The 15,341-nt window shown below is 41.0% G+C and overlaps 1 protein-coding gene across 2 annotated transcripts in view; it reads right to left on the reverse strand.

The window, feature by feature from the left end:
* Positions 1-15,341, reverse strand: part of ldlrad4a (low density lipoprotein receptor class A domain containing 4a) — a 79,813-nt gene that overhangs the window by 63,373 nt on the left and 1,099 nt on the right. Inside the window, exon 1 of one of the 2 annotated variants that reach the window (XM_072675669.1) lies at positions 13,499-13,533. The exons of the other annotated variant lie outside the window; for it this stretch is intronic. The gene's annotated coding sequence lies outside the window, so the exon portion shown is untranslated. Of the gene's footprint in view, positions 1-13,498; positions 13,534-15,341 lie in introns of those variants that run through there. 2 annotated transcript variants of the gene reach the window in all.

Genomic DNA, 15,341 nt, shown 5'->3' on the forward strand with positions numbered 1-15,341 from the left:
TTTGCTGCCAGAGGAACTAGCGCATAGTAGAAAGGGGCTAGGATAATAATAAAGGAGGACAATCTCTGAATTTTTGCTGGCATAAGCTTTAGCTGTAGGTAGTTGTGATATGGATAAACCAGGCTAACATTAAGCTTTTGCAATGACCTTCCTAAAGTTTTGACCTCAACCCTATCGAAACCCTATTAAGCCATGTCAATGCCAGAAAACCAACAGAGTTAACTGAACTCCACAAAAAAATATATAAAAATCTAAAAATAATATAAAAAAACAATACATATACAAAGTTTAGCCACTTAGTCTGTAAGAATATCTAAAACAGGCACCCACTGCTGACATGAACTTGAGATGGTCAGGAACAGCCCAAGAACCACCAAGGAACTGGCCTTTCTTCAACTGAAAGCTGCTGGAACTCCAGGGTCACTGTCTACAGTCTAGTGAGTGTTGTATTTCCATCGACTTGAGAAGCCGAAATTGGGTTTATATTTATATCTGTGTTCATTTGTTATAGTTTTTTTTACAAAGTTAGTAAAGTATTGATTATGTTCATCCTGATGCCTTAAGTCTCTCCCAGGTGATCAGGTATATGGTTTATTAATTCAACAAAGGTATCGGATTGGTATCGGGTATCGGCCAATACACAAAGTTCATGTATCTGTATCTGTATCGGAACAGAAAAAGATGGATCGGTGCATCCCTACCTCAAACTTGCCGAAAATATGTGGACAGTGCTTAACAGCCATGTCAATGCCAGGAAACCAACACATTTAATTGAACGGCTATCAAAAGCATCTGGTCAGGGTAAAAATTTGTTAAGGGATATTTAAGCAAATACTATGTATACTCTGACCCTGTGTTAATTTCAGAACCCCCTCCCGAACATGTACATTTGTGTATGATTCTTTATGTTTTTTTATTAAAGATCATAAAGAACAGGGTAAAGGTGACAAATCTTTTACTCTGCCTTCATATTCAACATCCAACATACAGCAGTTACCCCGCAACGGTTAGAGCTTCCTCAGAATTTGAAGAAGACGAAGAAGATACAAGAGAATAAAGTCGAGTCCCTGAATCCAGGCCCGTAAAAATGTGCGGGTTCAGACCCGGCTGGCGCCTTACCGCTAGCCTTTAGCATTAGCTCCGAGAAACGTTATCCTTTAGCATTACCTCCGAGAGGGGATTTGGAAAACTCCCATCGAGGCCCAAAGCCCCTCCATCTGTCCTTTCTGCAGGACCCCACCCCAGGGGCATGTCCACACCATATGTTACACGAGCGGCGGCCAAAGCGGCGGAGCTGCAGCAGACATGAGACACAATCATACAAAGCCTGGACTGAGATGAGGGCCGGATGTGAGGGCCAGAGAAGCTAGTGTGTGGTCAGTGCTTGGAACAAGGCTACCAGGGGACAAAATGAACATATGCTAAAGATCTGCATACATGGTCAGTTTGAGAGATGAGATGAGACCAGTCTGCACAGCAATCCTACACATGCGTTGTGCTATAATGGAGCGTTTAAAGAATTTCTTATTCTGCTCATCATTCATACTCTGTTATTACTTTATTCAAAATTTTAGCTTTCCATCCTTGTTCAATATTATAGCAATGCCCCTCTAAACAGCAGTTGCCTGGCTTGGAACTCAGTGCTCGATGTCTTTCACTGGATGCCACTGGATGTCATTTAAAAACTCTAACTATTCTAGCAATCTGTAGGGCCTACGAAAAATGTGGAAGCTAGCATTAGCACCTAACCTCCTTATGTTCTTCTTGCTGTACGAACTACACGTTTGCGTTCGCATGATTACCTAAAAAATGAATGCCACGCCAGTGAACCACTGATGGCCGTCTGCATTTGAATCCTTTACTAAAACGTAGGCCCTGTCACAATAGCATAATAATATTTTTGGGACCATAAACTATCCCAGAAAAAAATATTGTGCTAACTGATAATACATATCCAATTAAAAAGCCCACTCATGCCACCGATATAACGGTTCATGGGTCAGAACGAATCACGGTTTTATCAGAACCCATATTGGATACTAATACGTAAATAGTAATGTAAACATTTCCCCTATTCTATATTAAAATTGTACATTTTAAACAGTGCAATGATGTATGCATAGGGTAAGTTTGTGTGTAAATATTCTGTTTCTTAACCTGATCTGATTTGATTTTGATTCTGCCTGATCTGGTAGCCATGTGGATCCATCAGCTAGTCGGCTCTGCCAGTACATTTCCGTAGGCTATGAGACACAGACGAGGTGCAATCAAGGAAAGCAGACAGGAAGTCAAGTATCAATTCGGTAAAGTATTCGGACGGGTATTCACCTCGGCCATCTTTGTCTGCCCGGAATTCCACGCTGGTGCAAACCTAGTCTCCTACCACAAGCAGCCAGTCAATCAAGGGAAGCAGGCAAGAAGTAAAGTATTGATTCAGTAACATATTCGGATGCAACTGCAAATCAAATACTGGGAGATATGCGGTAAAAAGGTGAACAGAGCGCCCCCTGTTGGAGTCTGTTTGCGTATCTCTCAAGAACGTCCTTATATTCAGTTGCATCGCTTGTCCCTATGCTGACACTAACCCCAACACTGGTTTAGCTAGGCTACTTTTACTTTCAGTCCACTGCCTGAATTGGAGGATGGGTTTCTACACCCATGGAGGCTAGTCTACACATCGTCGCCTGCCCTGAATTCCACGCTGATGCAAACCTAGTCTCCCACCACAGGCACCCAGCTAACCACTAGGTAGCAGCTGTGCTGAGCTTGGGAGCCAACTATCTCAGCTGCGAGTGTCAGACCTTTCCTCTTTAGGGCGTTTGGCTGTGGCAGATCACTGCAGCTGACCATGTGGTCGGAGCAGAAACGTCACGCATTCCCTCGCCTGCGTCAGGAGCTTTTCCCTCATCTACTGCAGGAATGCCGGTGGGGGGGTAGGAAGTAAGGAAGAGAGAGAGAGGGTGCACAGTCCTCTCGCTGCTTCTGCCCATGTTAGGCGGTGCACCACAGTGGGAGAAAAGGTCCAACATGAGGCTGTTTTATGAGGAGCAGCTACCTCACCTTTATTTGAGCATGCCGACACCCGAGCGGCTTCGGTAGCCAGGTCTTAACGGCATCGATTGGCCAAGTTGAACAATTTCCGCCGTGGCCTAAAGGAAGTCAATCAGGCAAGACTGGGTAACGTAAACCCACACTACCCCGCTGAAGGCGAGTGTCGTAGATCATCACCGCCTTGATTTTATTCATGATAATTGGCGACCTCGAGGGTACGGACGATGCTGTTATCACGAAGGTAGAACCCTTCTCACGGATTCACAGATAATGGCGCAGTTAGCATCAGGCTAATTGATACAGCTTATTTAAGCAGCTTACATTGCTTGTCAGCTACGTTAGCCTTAATAGCTCCAAAGAAGAAAAATAAGAAAAACGGTGAGACACCGAACATTTTACCCAATTTAATGCTCATTTTATGTACTTCAAGGAATGGCCTTGTCTTTTTACCTTCAGAGGGGAATGTCTGATGGCCCTTGAGCTGTACTGGCATAGGTCAAGTTCATAAGCTGAGGCCTCGGTGGAGTAGGAGAAGGAGCGTCCAACAATTATTCCCAGATAGCATACGACTCATGGTTCAACAGCAGACTTGCGGGAGTCTCTCACATATTGACGACGGCTCAGACGCCTGCAGATTATATAGCATTGACATTGACGGTAGTTACCATTGACGTAGATGGAAGGCGGAAGTGCCTTAGCCTTGGCCAATGGCTCGCAGGCAGGCCAAAAGTTTAATTACACACTTCTATTACCGAGGAATAATCCAACCCACCAGTTTGCACAGTTACTGTAGTTACTGAGTATAACACCTTAGTGCGTAATAAGAGGGTAAGTGGGTTGGAACCTGACTACTCAAAAAAACAGAACATTTCAAAACCATGACAAAAAAAGTCTTGGCTGATTACTTGACTACATTTGGGGTAGAGCGTGAGTCAGATTTTTCATCGAACTCTCAAGAGTCGCCGAAAGCCAGGGCTCGATATGTCTGGGACCGGCACCACATCCAGCGTCGTTGTAAAAGCAGGCCGTTCTGAAATCGGCAGGCATTGGGGGGTGGGTGATTTTTTTTGGAGCGCCGTCCGCCGCACCTGGCCACCGCTGGCACTGTGCCAACTTTGGGCATGAGCGCAGTCACCCAAACTCATCACGCCGGCGCTATCAAATTACTGGATCTGTCTGGCCCACTCCCTCCCTCTCTCTCTCTCTCTCTCGAGTGCTCTCTTGCTAGACGTATTGAACAGGATTGCATGCGTTTCTTACGGATGTGTAATTCTAGAACTCTGACAGCAGCTGGTGTGATCTGAGAACATCGGGGGTTCCTGGCGATCTCCTCTGGGCGTCTTCGGCTCCGCCGGAGCCGCTGCAGCACTGACATCAGAGACATGGCCGAGGATTAAGATGAGTTTTAACGGCAGCTGCTGACAGCGCTGGGCCGTCCTCCATCTTTTCAACGTCTTTGATTTAATCTGCACAAACAAATTTGTCTGCAAGCAGAGGCTAGACATTCATCAACACCCTAATCCAATATTTGCTTAGGTGGAGCTTTCTTTCCCGTACCGGCACGTCGGTGCCTCACTGATCAATCCGTTTGCTGTGTAATTGTTTTAAGAAGTGCCGTTCTTTTTAGAATTCGGGAAATAGCCATTTTAAAGGGCCTTGCTTGTTTAAAGTAAGAGTTGGATAGTCTGTAAACACAAACAATATATTATTTTTTTATTTTGAACTAGCAAACGCAGCATCTGTAGCTAATCAAACAGATTCAAAACCTTGACACTGACCTACAAAGCCAAGAAAGGACCAGCCCCTCTGTACTTGATGGCAATGGTCAAAAGCCAATCTGCACCAAGAGTCCTTCAAGCTTCAAGTACGGCTCGGCTCGACCCGCCATCCCTCAAAATCCACGGAAGACAAGCGTCCAGGCTCTTTTCTGTCCTGCACCGAAGTGGTGGAACAAAGTTCCCTTGGGTGCTCGAACGGCCGAGTCGCTCGCTGTCTTCAAACGCAGACTGAAGACCCACCTCTTCCGAGAATACCTGGGCAAAGTTGACTTGTGCACAAGTAGTGTCTAAGCTTTTGTAAATGGCTCTGGATGAGAGCGTCTGCACAGTTACTGTTACACTGCTTGGTGAGTGTATACTGTCGCCGTCTGTGCAAAACCCTGTACCTCCGAAATGGAAATGGCTTCCAGAGGAAGTCGATGCAAAAAGAGTGTTCCGATTTGGTGCAATACAAACAAAAAGCATCCAGTGAGAGAATGGCCAGACTGGCTGGAGGTGAAAGAAAGTGCGAAGCCCCCCAGTTACAGGACCCTGCAGTTCCTCAATCGACCGCTAGATTGCAAGCGGCTGCAATAGCAATGTCTAGGTTGTTTTCGGTCAATGGGGCACCTGTGTTTTTCGTAGCCAAGAAAGCAAGACCCTCAGAAATGTACCTGAACACGCCACATTCCGAGACCACCGCGGCCATCGGCGCAGATATATTCACAAGCAGGCGGAAGGCAAGACTGTTGATGGACTGCAAGATAGCAATAAGCATCGCTACAAGCCTTGTGCAGAGTGTAAGATAGGGCCCATGATGTTCTGACATGAAGGATATTGACTGTTTTTGTGTTTTATTAAGAAGCCTAAGAGGTTGCTCATTCTTGGTCCCTTAGCTTTATGCAGAAGATGCTGTTTGTAGACTGTTGCAGTTTATTCAAAAGCCAGAGGCGACAGTGGCAGAGTAAACTCTTATAGACTGACAGGAAGAAATCTGGAGAGGAACCAGGATGCAAAAGGAAAGAAATCATTTCACTTCTTTAATGCTTCGAAATGGGCATCATTAACGCAAACTGCAGATATTAGGTGTGAGTGTTCTCTCATTTTCTTCATAATTAAGGGCTTGAGATGTAAACGAATCTATCCAGAGTGGTTTTGGTGTGAAATGCTTCAGTCTGGAGCGTGAACGGATGTGGGATGGAACCCGAAGTCTGATGAGTTTAATGCCTCCTCTAAAAGCCCTCGCAGAAAGGGCCTTGATCAGATTAGCCTCGATTTCAGAAGAAACAATCAATTAGTGGGTGATACTTTTCTCCATGTCTGAGATACAGTTTTACCACTGGTTTGGGACGCTTTTGTGGCCTGTTTTTCTCAAAATAGTCCCCCAAAGAAAAGACTGCATATAAAATTCTGAAGACATGTGGAAGCTCTTTGGTGCTTTTCGGACAGTCAATGAAATGGCTATATTTGTTCCGTAGTCAAGGTGACCCCTGGTTCCTGTAAAGTGAAAAAAAAATCTTTGTAAGTTTCTCTACGATTTCACCATTTCACACCAAACCCACTCTGATTGTGTTCATCACAGCCACCGAATCATGCAGGTCTTTTGGAGAATAGCTGGAATTCCCCATTTGAACTGTAGAGCAAGTTAGAAGCAGTGAATTTAGGAGACACAGAAACGCATCGCCGTTGCTGACGCCCGGACTCAATTCCTGCTCCACTTGCTTCCTATCCAATGAATTATTCCTGTCGTTTCTGAAGGGTATAAGGAAACTAATCCATCACCGCGCCTTCAAAGCAAAAAAAAAAAAAAAAGACTTGCAGAATTTCTGATCAATATTTATGGGGCATACATGAATACAACTGAGCCCTCTTCAAAGCCTGTTAAGGGAAAACTGGAGAAAGACAGAAGGGCCTTTTTTTTCTTCTTCTTTTCCCTTTTTTTTGTCCTGAAGAGAAAGAACTGTAGCCTTGGTCCAAAACCCCATGGAATCACCCGCCTTATCGCAAGCTAATGGGAACAGAGAGGCTCCCTGGGTGGACTGGGAAGGCTGCCTGAGCCCAGCTAAAAATAATAATAAAAAAAAAGCCGGCAGAAGCCCACAGAGCAGCCCGTTACTCACCCAGCCTGCGGCATGGCCGCGCACACGGATAGCTACCATAGCTAACAGCACTAGCAGATGCAAAGGAGTTTTCCAGAATTACATTCTCCACGTCAAATGCGTCTACAGACAGAGCTGCAAATATAGCTTAGGACTCAGGCGGTACTCACCAGGCCATGCTGCATTGTCCCCCTGACAGCAGGGGGCGGCAGCACTAGAAACAAGCACAGACGAGGCTAGACAAAATAGCTCCTTCTTGGACTGTTTTAGCTCCTTCTTTTGTTGTTGTTTTTTTAAAAAGCCCAGTCCCAAATGGAGCTCCAGCTGTGACCACAATGCTATTTTCATCAGGACAGAGAAAGATGCTTCGGTATAATCAAAAAATGTAGTACAGATGATTTTCCTGGTAATGGCAAAGTATGTGCAAAACCAATAGATGACAAGACCACCATATTCAGTGGTCAGCTGGAATTTGGCCTCCACCTTTAACCCACCAGTGCTTTAACACACGCACACATGTTCAAAATGTTCAAAATGAACAACTGTGGGTAAACTGTATGTAATAAAATATCATTTCCCATCACCATCTAGTACATTTGCATGTAAATGTAAAGGCAATCAGTGAATATGTACGCCATTACGTCATCCCACCGGCGCGGCCCTTCTGTGACAAATGGGATTAGCTAACTGTGTTGTGATGCTTAGTCCCTGTGCTCAGAACTGGTTGACCTTACAATAGGAAAGAAGGAATTTGTCCAGTAGTTGTTGATGTTAGCAGTGAGTCAAGTGCCTGAGTCAAGTATTTTAGGAAGCAGAAGTAGCAGCTGGCATGTGGGAGTAGGGTACCAATTAGCATGCTGTCTGCGAAACACAAGGCCACACTTACTACTTACTTAATTAGTCTGGAAATAAAGAAAAACTAAGGTAAAATAATATGCCAAAATACAGTAAAATATTCGACTTTGTAAATAGTCTACTTCATAAGCTGGGTCAAAAAATGTAGGTAGTGCATCACAATCAAACTCAATTAAAAGAGTAGAAACTGTACTATAATGAACGTTTTGGTACTGTGTTACAATCTAACTCAATTAAAAGAGCAGAACCTGTACTATAGTTAAAGTATGGATATTGTGTTACAATCTAACTCAATTAAAAGAGTAGAAACTGTACTATAATGAACGTTTTGGTACTGTGTTACAATCTAACTCAATTAAAAGAGCAGAACCTGTACTATAGTTAAAGTATGGATATTGTGTTACAATCTAACTCAATTAAAAGAGCAGAACCTGTACTATAGTTAAAGTATGGATACTGTGTTACAATCTAACTCAATTAAAAGAGCAGAAACTGTACTATAGTTAAAGTATGGATACTGTGTTACAATCTAACTCAATTAAAAGAGCAGAAACTGTACTATAGTGAAAGTGTGGATACTGTACCACAATCTAACTCAATTAAAAGAGCAGAAACTGTACTATAGTGAAAGTATGGATACTGTATTACAATCTAACTCAATTAAAAGAGCAGAAACTGGACTATAGTTAAAGTATGGGGACTGTACCACAATCTAACTCAATTAAAAGAGCAGAAACTGGACTATAGTTAAAGTATGGATACTGTACCACAATCTAACTCAATTAAAAGAGCAGAAACTGTACTACATTGAAAGTATGGGTACTGTACCATAATCTAACTCAATTAAAAGAGCGGAAACTGTACAATAGTGAAAGTATGGATACTGTACCATAATCTAACTTAATTAAGAGCAGAAACTGTACTATAGTGAAAGTATGGGGACTGTACCACAATCTAACTCAATTAAAAGAGCAGAAACTGTACTACATTGAAAGTATGGGTACTGTACCATAATCTAACTGAATTAAAAGAGCAGAAGCTGTACTATAGTGAAAGTATGGATACTGTACCATAATCTAACTTAATTAAGAGCAGAAACTGTACTATAGTGAAAGTATGGGTACTGTACCATAATCTAACTTAATTAAGAGCAGAAACTGTACTATAGTGAAAGTGTGGATACTGTACCACAATCTAACCCATTTAAAAGAGCAGAAGCTGTACTATAGTGAAAGTATGGGTACTGTACCACAATCTAACTCAATTAAAAGAGCAGAAACTGTACTATAGTGAAAGTATGGGGACTGTACCACAATCTAACTCAATTAAAAGAGCAGAAACTGTACTATAGTGAAAGTATGGGTACTGTACCACAATCTAACTCAATTAAAAGAGCAGAAACTGTACTATAGTGAAAGTATGGGTACTGTACCACAATCTAACTCAATTAAAAGAGCAGAAACTGTACTATAGTGAAAGTATGGGTACTGTACCACAATCTAACTCAATTAAAAGAGCAGAAACTGTACTATAGTGAAAGTATGGATACTGTACCACAATCTAACTCAATTAAAAGAGCAGACACTGTGACTGGGCAGAGAGTTTGTTGCACTGAAATACAACATAAAAACGCCATACCACCCAAAAACGAATCATCTGCCACCAACCAATACAAGCACAGCAGCGAAACAGACGACTTTCAAACACCTTATTTCTGAACCCTCTCGTCGACCACATACCACATTTGTTTTGCACAATGAGTCGACCAGTAAAAATGACTAGTTACGTATGCCCCACTAGCAGAGGTACACGGATGACGCCTTGTCTCGTACAGTGATCCGAAGGTGACAGACAGTGTTCCTGGCACCGAAATGCCATACAGTAGCGAGCACTCACTGCATGAGTCATTTAATAAGCAAAGCTAGGAGCATTGCCCACCCGTTTGAATGTTTATCACAGACAACATACACAATCCCACACCTAAACGGCTCCCCTGTCCCGCCTCTTAGCTCTTCTGAGAAATAAACCTGCCACCTTCATTTGTAAATCATCACTTGGTACGCTCCTGTAAGACTTGAATGAGTTTCCAAACTGTCAGAGTGAGTCATATAATTGACGCATGTCTCTGTTATGACTGGCAGATGTATTGTGTTCATTTGCTTCCAGTGGCCTGCGGCTGTTTGGCTACAACAGCGCACACAGCAGCAGTTTACTACCACATCCACAAATGCTGCATTCGCCCATTTACACTTGCGCGAAAAAGTGAACCCAAGTCGGAGTGGGCATCCCAGTAAAGTGGAGCTGAAAGGGTCCCTTCAGGAGAGCCAGTACAATTCCCTGGAGATTAAAGGGACGCTCATGTGTGAACAGGAGCCGATACATTCTCAGGAAGTGCGGTAAGGTTCTAGATCAGCAAAGGAGCAGCAAATTCTACAATGTTTATAGGCAGAACTTCTGGAACCAAAGCATGTTTTGGATACAAATTCAGAAACGAATGAGCCGTTTAACAGGCCTTTAACAGTAAATGTGAAGGCCTGCACCCCGGTAAAAGCACCAGTTGACGTCTTTCCACAGCCCCCCTAGTGGTCATATTGTTGGTGGAAAGGGAAAGGACTAGTTGAACTGTGTTTACTGGTGTAAATCTGCCTCCAGAGGAGTCACCGTGTCTGCTTTATTGCTGTATGTATAAGGCTTGGTTCTTGTTGGATGCTCTGTGTTTTTTCCAGAGCTCATTCAGAGCTCCCTCTGGATCGGTAAGAGCTTATTATTGCAAATGTGTGATGAGTGACTTAAGTTCTTATCCATGTGTTAATGTTGGAATTTGTTAGATTACCTTCTCTGCATTACCATGTAGGGATGTCCAGATTTGATCCACTGCTTTTACCATTTTAGCAGTCGGACCACGGCAGCAAGGAGTGAGGAACTAGTTTTCTAGTTTTCTGCCGTTCTTGACCAAAACCATGTGGCTTAACATGGTTCACTCCCACCATGTCTTTACTCTTGAATTAGGGTTGGTTAGAACTGATTGTGATGATTGTGCTAACGCTGAACTCCCAGAAATCACAGCTCGTATACAAGACTTCAAAGTAGGCAATTTCACATCAGTAGCCAGCGAAACAACGAGAGATACCATATCAGAGATATCATATCATATCATCATACATGAAGCAATTTGACTGCTGCGTTTTAAGGGGATGGGAGGTGAATGATCAGGGAGTTCAGCCAGACTGGATTAGAACATATTAAACACTTTTTTAAAAATCAGCTACCAAACTACATCAATCAGTCCAGAACGTCACAATCTATCATCTGTTCACTGAAACAAAGTGATTTTACTTCGGTATCAATTACTGCGGCACATCTTGTTAAAATTGGGTGACTCTGTTATTTATAGAAACACAAATATCTCATTGAATAAGATCAGCATCGATTGACACTTAGCATGCATGAACTATATGTCCAAATGTTTGTGGACACCTTAGAAGGGGTGTCCACAACCATTTGGACATATAGTTCATATAGTTCATATAGTTCGGCATCTTTAAGCTGCACCCACTGCTGACGCAGATGTGCAAATGCACACACACATGCAGCTTGTCTGGTCCCTGTAGAGAAGTACAGCCAATGCAAAGACAGATTCTATGAAACTGAGCAAATAAACATGGACTTGTTGACACCATGTCTAATGTCAGGCATGAGCAAGAGGGTTACTAGCATTGAGCTGTGGAGCAGTTTTCTCTGGAATGACGGACAGTTGGGGATGAGGTGGGGTGCTGATCATCCAACATCCTGACCTCACTGACGCTCTTGTCGCTGAATGCTATCAAGTCCTCAAAACAATGCTCCAGATCTTGTGGAAAGCCTATCTTGGACAGCAGAGACAGTTACGCCAACAAAAGCAGGATAACCTCTTTTTTGATACCCTATGATTTTAGAAGAAGCAATGAATGAGCAGGTGTCCCAATACTTTTGTCCACATAGTGTATATTCAGTTCGGATCGGGGGCAAAAAAGACTGGACCGGGACCTTCCTAGCAGCAAGTAAAAGCATTGGCATCAGTGAGGTGTCACTTTATAAACAGAGGGAAGATTAAACTGCAGAAACAGCAAAAAACAGACACACTGACCGAATACCAAACACTGACCACATTTATTTATCTGAGATGAGAAAAATATATGTACCTAATATTTAATATCTGAATATTGTATTGGACATTGCATTTCTGAAACTACTGTAAATATGCATCATAATACAAACTGACCAGTAAATTGTGCCAAATCAGCAAGTCAATACATGTCAATCAATTTGATTAAAGTTATTTCATTCATTGTGACCGCCTTACTGTCAGCTACCCCGAGCAGCCACTGTTACATGCACATCCCCCACAAACAAGCAGGACCGTCTTCTCAACAGGACCCTCACTAACCCGAATAAAACCGGAACATGGTAGAGCAGTTCAGCCGGTCAGCAGGGACTCCCGAGACACTCGGAGGAGGAACAGAGTGTCTGCTGCCAAAACGGTCCAGACTTCCCATAGTGCACTCTGGCAGAAAGTGTGAGGAGACACATTTTATCTAGTGTACTAAATGTGTCATGACTGGGTTTTTAATAAGGGGCTTTCGCAGAGCGAGTGAAACGCTTTCCAAAAAAACTGCTGATATATTGTAATGTAATATGTGGAATTTTAACCCCTTAAACTCTAAGGGTCTGTCCGTGGGTCCACACCTCTCACTACAGAGGCGATGCATTCGTTTCATAGTGGATGCTGAATAATTCCTAGTAGAATAAGTCACTGTAGATTCTGAATAAATCAAAGCAGATGCTAAATTATTTAAGGTAGATACTGAATAATTCATAGTAAATACTGGATCATTTTTAGAAGGAACCAAATTATTCACAGTAGTTCCTGAATAATATATAGTAGATACTGAATAATTTATAGTAGATACTGAATAAATTATAGTAGGTACTGAATGATTCATAGTAGGTACTGAATAATTTATAGTAGATACTAAATAATTTACAGAAGGAACCAAATAATTCATAGTAGTTACTGAATAATTCATAGGAAATTCTGAATAATTCCTATTAGTTACTAAACAATACATAGTGGATAATGAGTAATTCATGGCAGACACTGAATAATTCATAGTTGTTACTGAAAAATCCAGCATAACAGCAACTGAATTTGTAGTAGATACTGAATAATACTGTAATTTGTGAAACGTAGCTGAAGTGCATAAGTATGCAATCCTGCAGTGAAGTGATATGACTGTATGAATATACATAAGCTGTCCTGCATTGCTCAGATGAGCCATAAACAGCTGGAAATGTCTCTGAGAAAAGGACAGGAGAGCTGTTCTAAAATGTTGGCTATGCCACAGGGCAGATTGTTGACATGCTGCGAGTGTACGCGTGCATAAGTGTTAGTGTGTGTGTGTGTGTCTGTGTGTGTGTTCATAAACTCTGATTCACCCCCACACTGACAGAGATGATCCTTCACTCTCACACACACACCTGCTGCTCTCCAGAGTACACCAGCTACAGTGAAGGTACAGTAAAAAGCCCTGAAACACACATCAACACCGCAAACATTCAGCAAAGCACAGAGACAGAGAGGAAGAGGGAATTCGAATGGTGTGTTGTGGGTAATGCAAGTCGTTGATTCATTACAGCGGAGTTTCAGTGTGAAGAAGGGAATGAAAAAAAAACAGCTATAAGCGAGAAGTCACTAACCTGGCTTTTTAAAGTTTCACTGACTTGGTAATGACTAGTGGTGTCTGAGTCTGATCTGGTAGATCGGAATCAGAGCCAAATCCAGGCCCATTTGACTAGATTTTAAGCCTGATTCAGCTCCGATCCATTGCTTTAGCCTCTGCACCCCTGAGACATTATTCCCAGCCTGCTGCAGTGAGGAGCATTTTCAGAACATCAGCCAATGCAGACATTTCTAGATGTTGAATAAACACAATAATCACACATCAGATATCACACACATCTAAACCTCTGTGTAAAACTGATCATTTTTACGTAAATATCTGCCAATACCGATTCCAGGATCTTCATGTAAGGCAATTTCTTTTTTAACAGCATAGAGAAAACCTAGAGGCCAAGTTTTCACTACAGCAACACAGACCTGTGAAAATCATCTCTAAGAAAATGAGGCTTCGCTGACGTACCAGTTTGAAATATTGTTTGCCGTTATAATCCTGCCAGTATTTACTAGGGTTATAGTAGAGTTATAGTAGAGTTATAGTAGATACTAGAGTGGTATACCGGTTTTAAGTTTTTCATTATATGAAAATTGATGGCAATCATACCATGTACATGTGCTTAATATCGGTCTTTATCCATTTTTTATGCAACCAAACAGAGATTCCCACCAATTTTGTTTTGTTTTTTTGTTTTTTACAATTTTCAGAGTTTTGAAAACCAGTCAATTGATTAACTGAGAAAATGATCCACGAATTAATCTATAATGAAAATAACATTAGCAAAAGACAAAATAGTTAATAGTAGTTAGTGTAGCTGTCTTATTTATTTATTTGTTTGTTTTTGTTTGTTAATTGATTTATTTTCAAACCACAATGGTTCTGAGCAGTTTAAGAGATAAGGGATCATAGTACTTGATAATAATAATAATAATAATGATGATGATGATGATAATATTAAAATAATAATAATAATATTAAAATAATAATAATAATAAAAATATTAATGATAACAATAATAATGATAACAATAATAATACTACTAGTACTACTACTAATAATAATAATAATTAGAAGAAGAAGTAGAATTGTGAAATGCTGTACACTGTATACTGAGTGATACTATGCTGCTTGTAACAGTGCGGAGAAGACGAAGGCTAGCATGTCCTTCCTTCAAGACACCCGAAGTAACTTTTCACAACTTTTCGAACTGCCACTAAGCACACCAACTAAATGCATATTTACACAACTTGCTTTTTGACTTTTTTATTTTAATGGCTAGTATAATTGACTTTTTAAAAATAAATATAAATTTAAAAATATAAAATAAATATAAAAATAATTATTTTTAGAATTCATTGTTACTGTTACTATTATTCCTATTACCATTTTCTTCTTATTACATATGAATCTTTATTAGCGGTATTGCTTATTTTACTGTGTTTCATGTCACCATATTCCCGCATATACAAGTAAGAAACGTAAATAAGTAAGAAAAATAATTTACAGAAAATCGTATAATTATTGTTGTTTTTCTATTATTTATTTATTTATTTATTTATTTATTTGTCAGGGGACGGGAGGCGTTCATGTTTCAACAAGACGTTCTCTGTTATTTCTGATAGTTAGGAAAGGCAGAAAAAACATAATACCTGTTGTGATGTTAATGCAGTTGTGCAAAAGAATGTATTTTGCTCCATTAAAGACATTAAATCACATTTGTTATATTGTTATACAGATTGCAATTTTATGGGAGGCTAGGTAGGCTAGATATATATATATATATATATATATATATATATATATATATATATATACATATATATATATATATATTCAAAACAACCTATACTTTATATACACATACA

This window comes from Salminus brasiliensis, chromosome 3, assembly GCF_030463535.1.
Source record: "Salminus brasiliensis chromosome 3, fSalBra1.hap2, whole genome shotgun sequence".
NCBI lineage: Eukaryota > Metazoa > Chordata > Actinopteri > Characiformes > Bryconidae > Salminus > Salminus brasiliensis.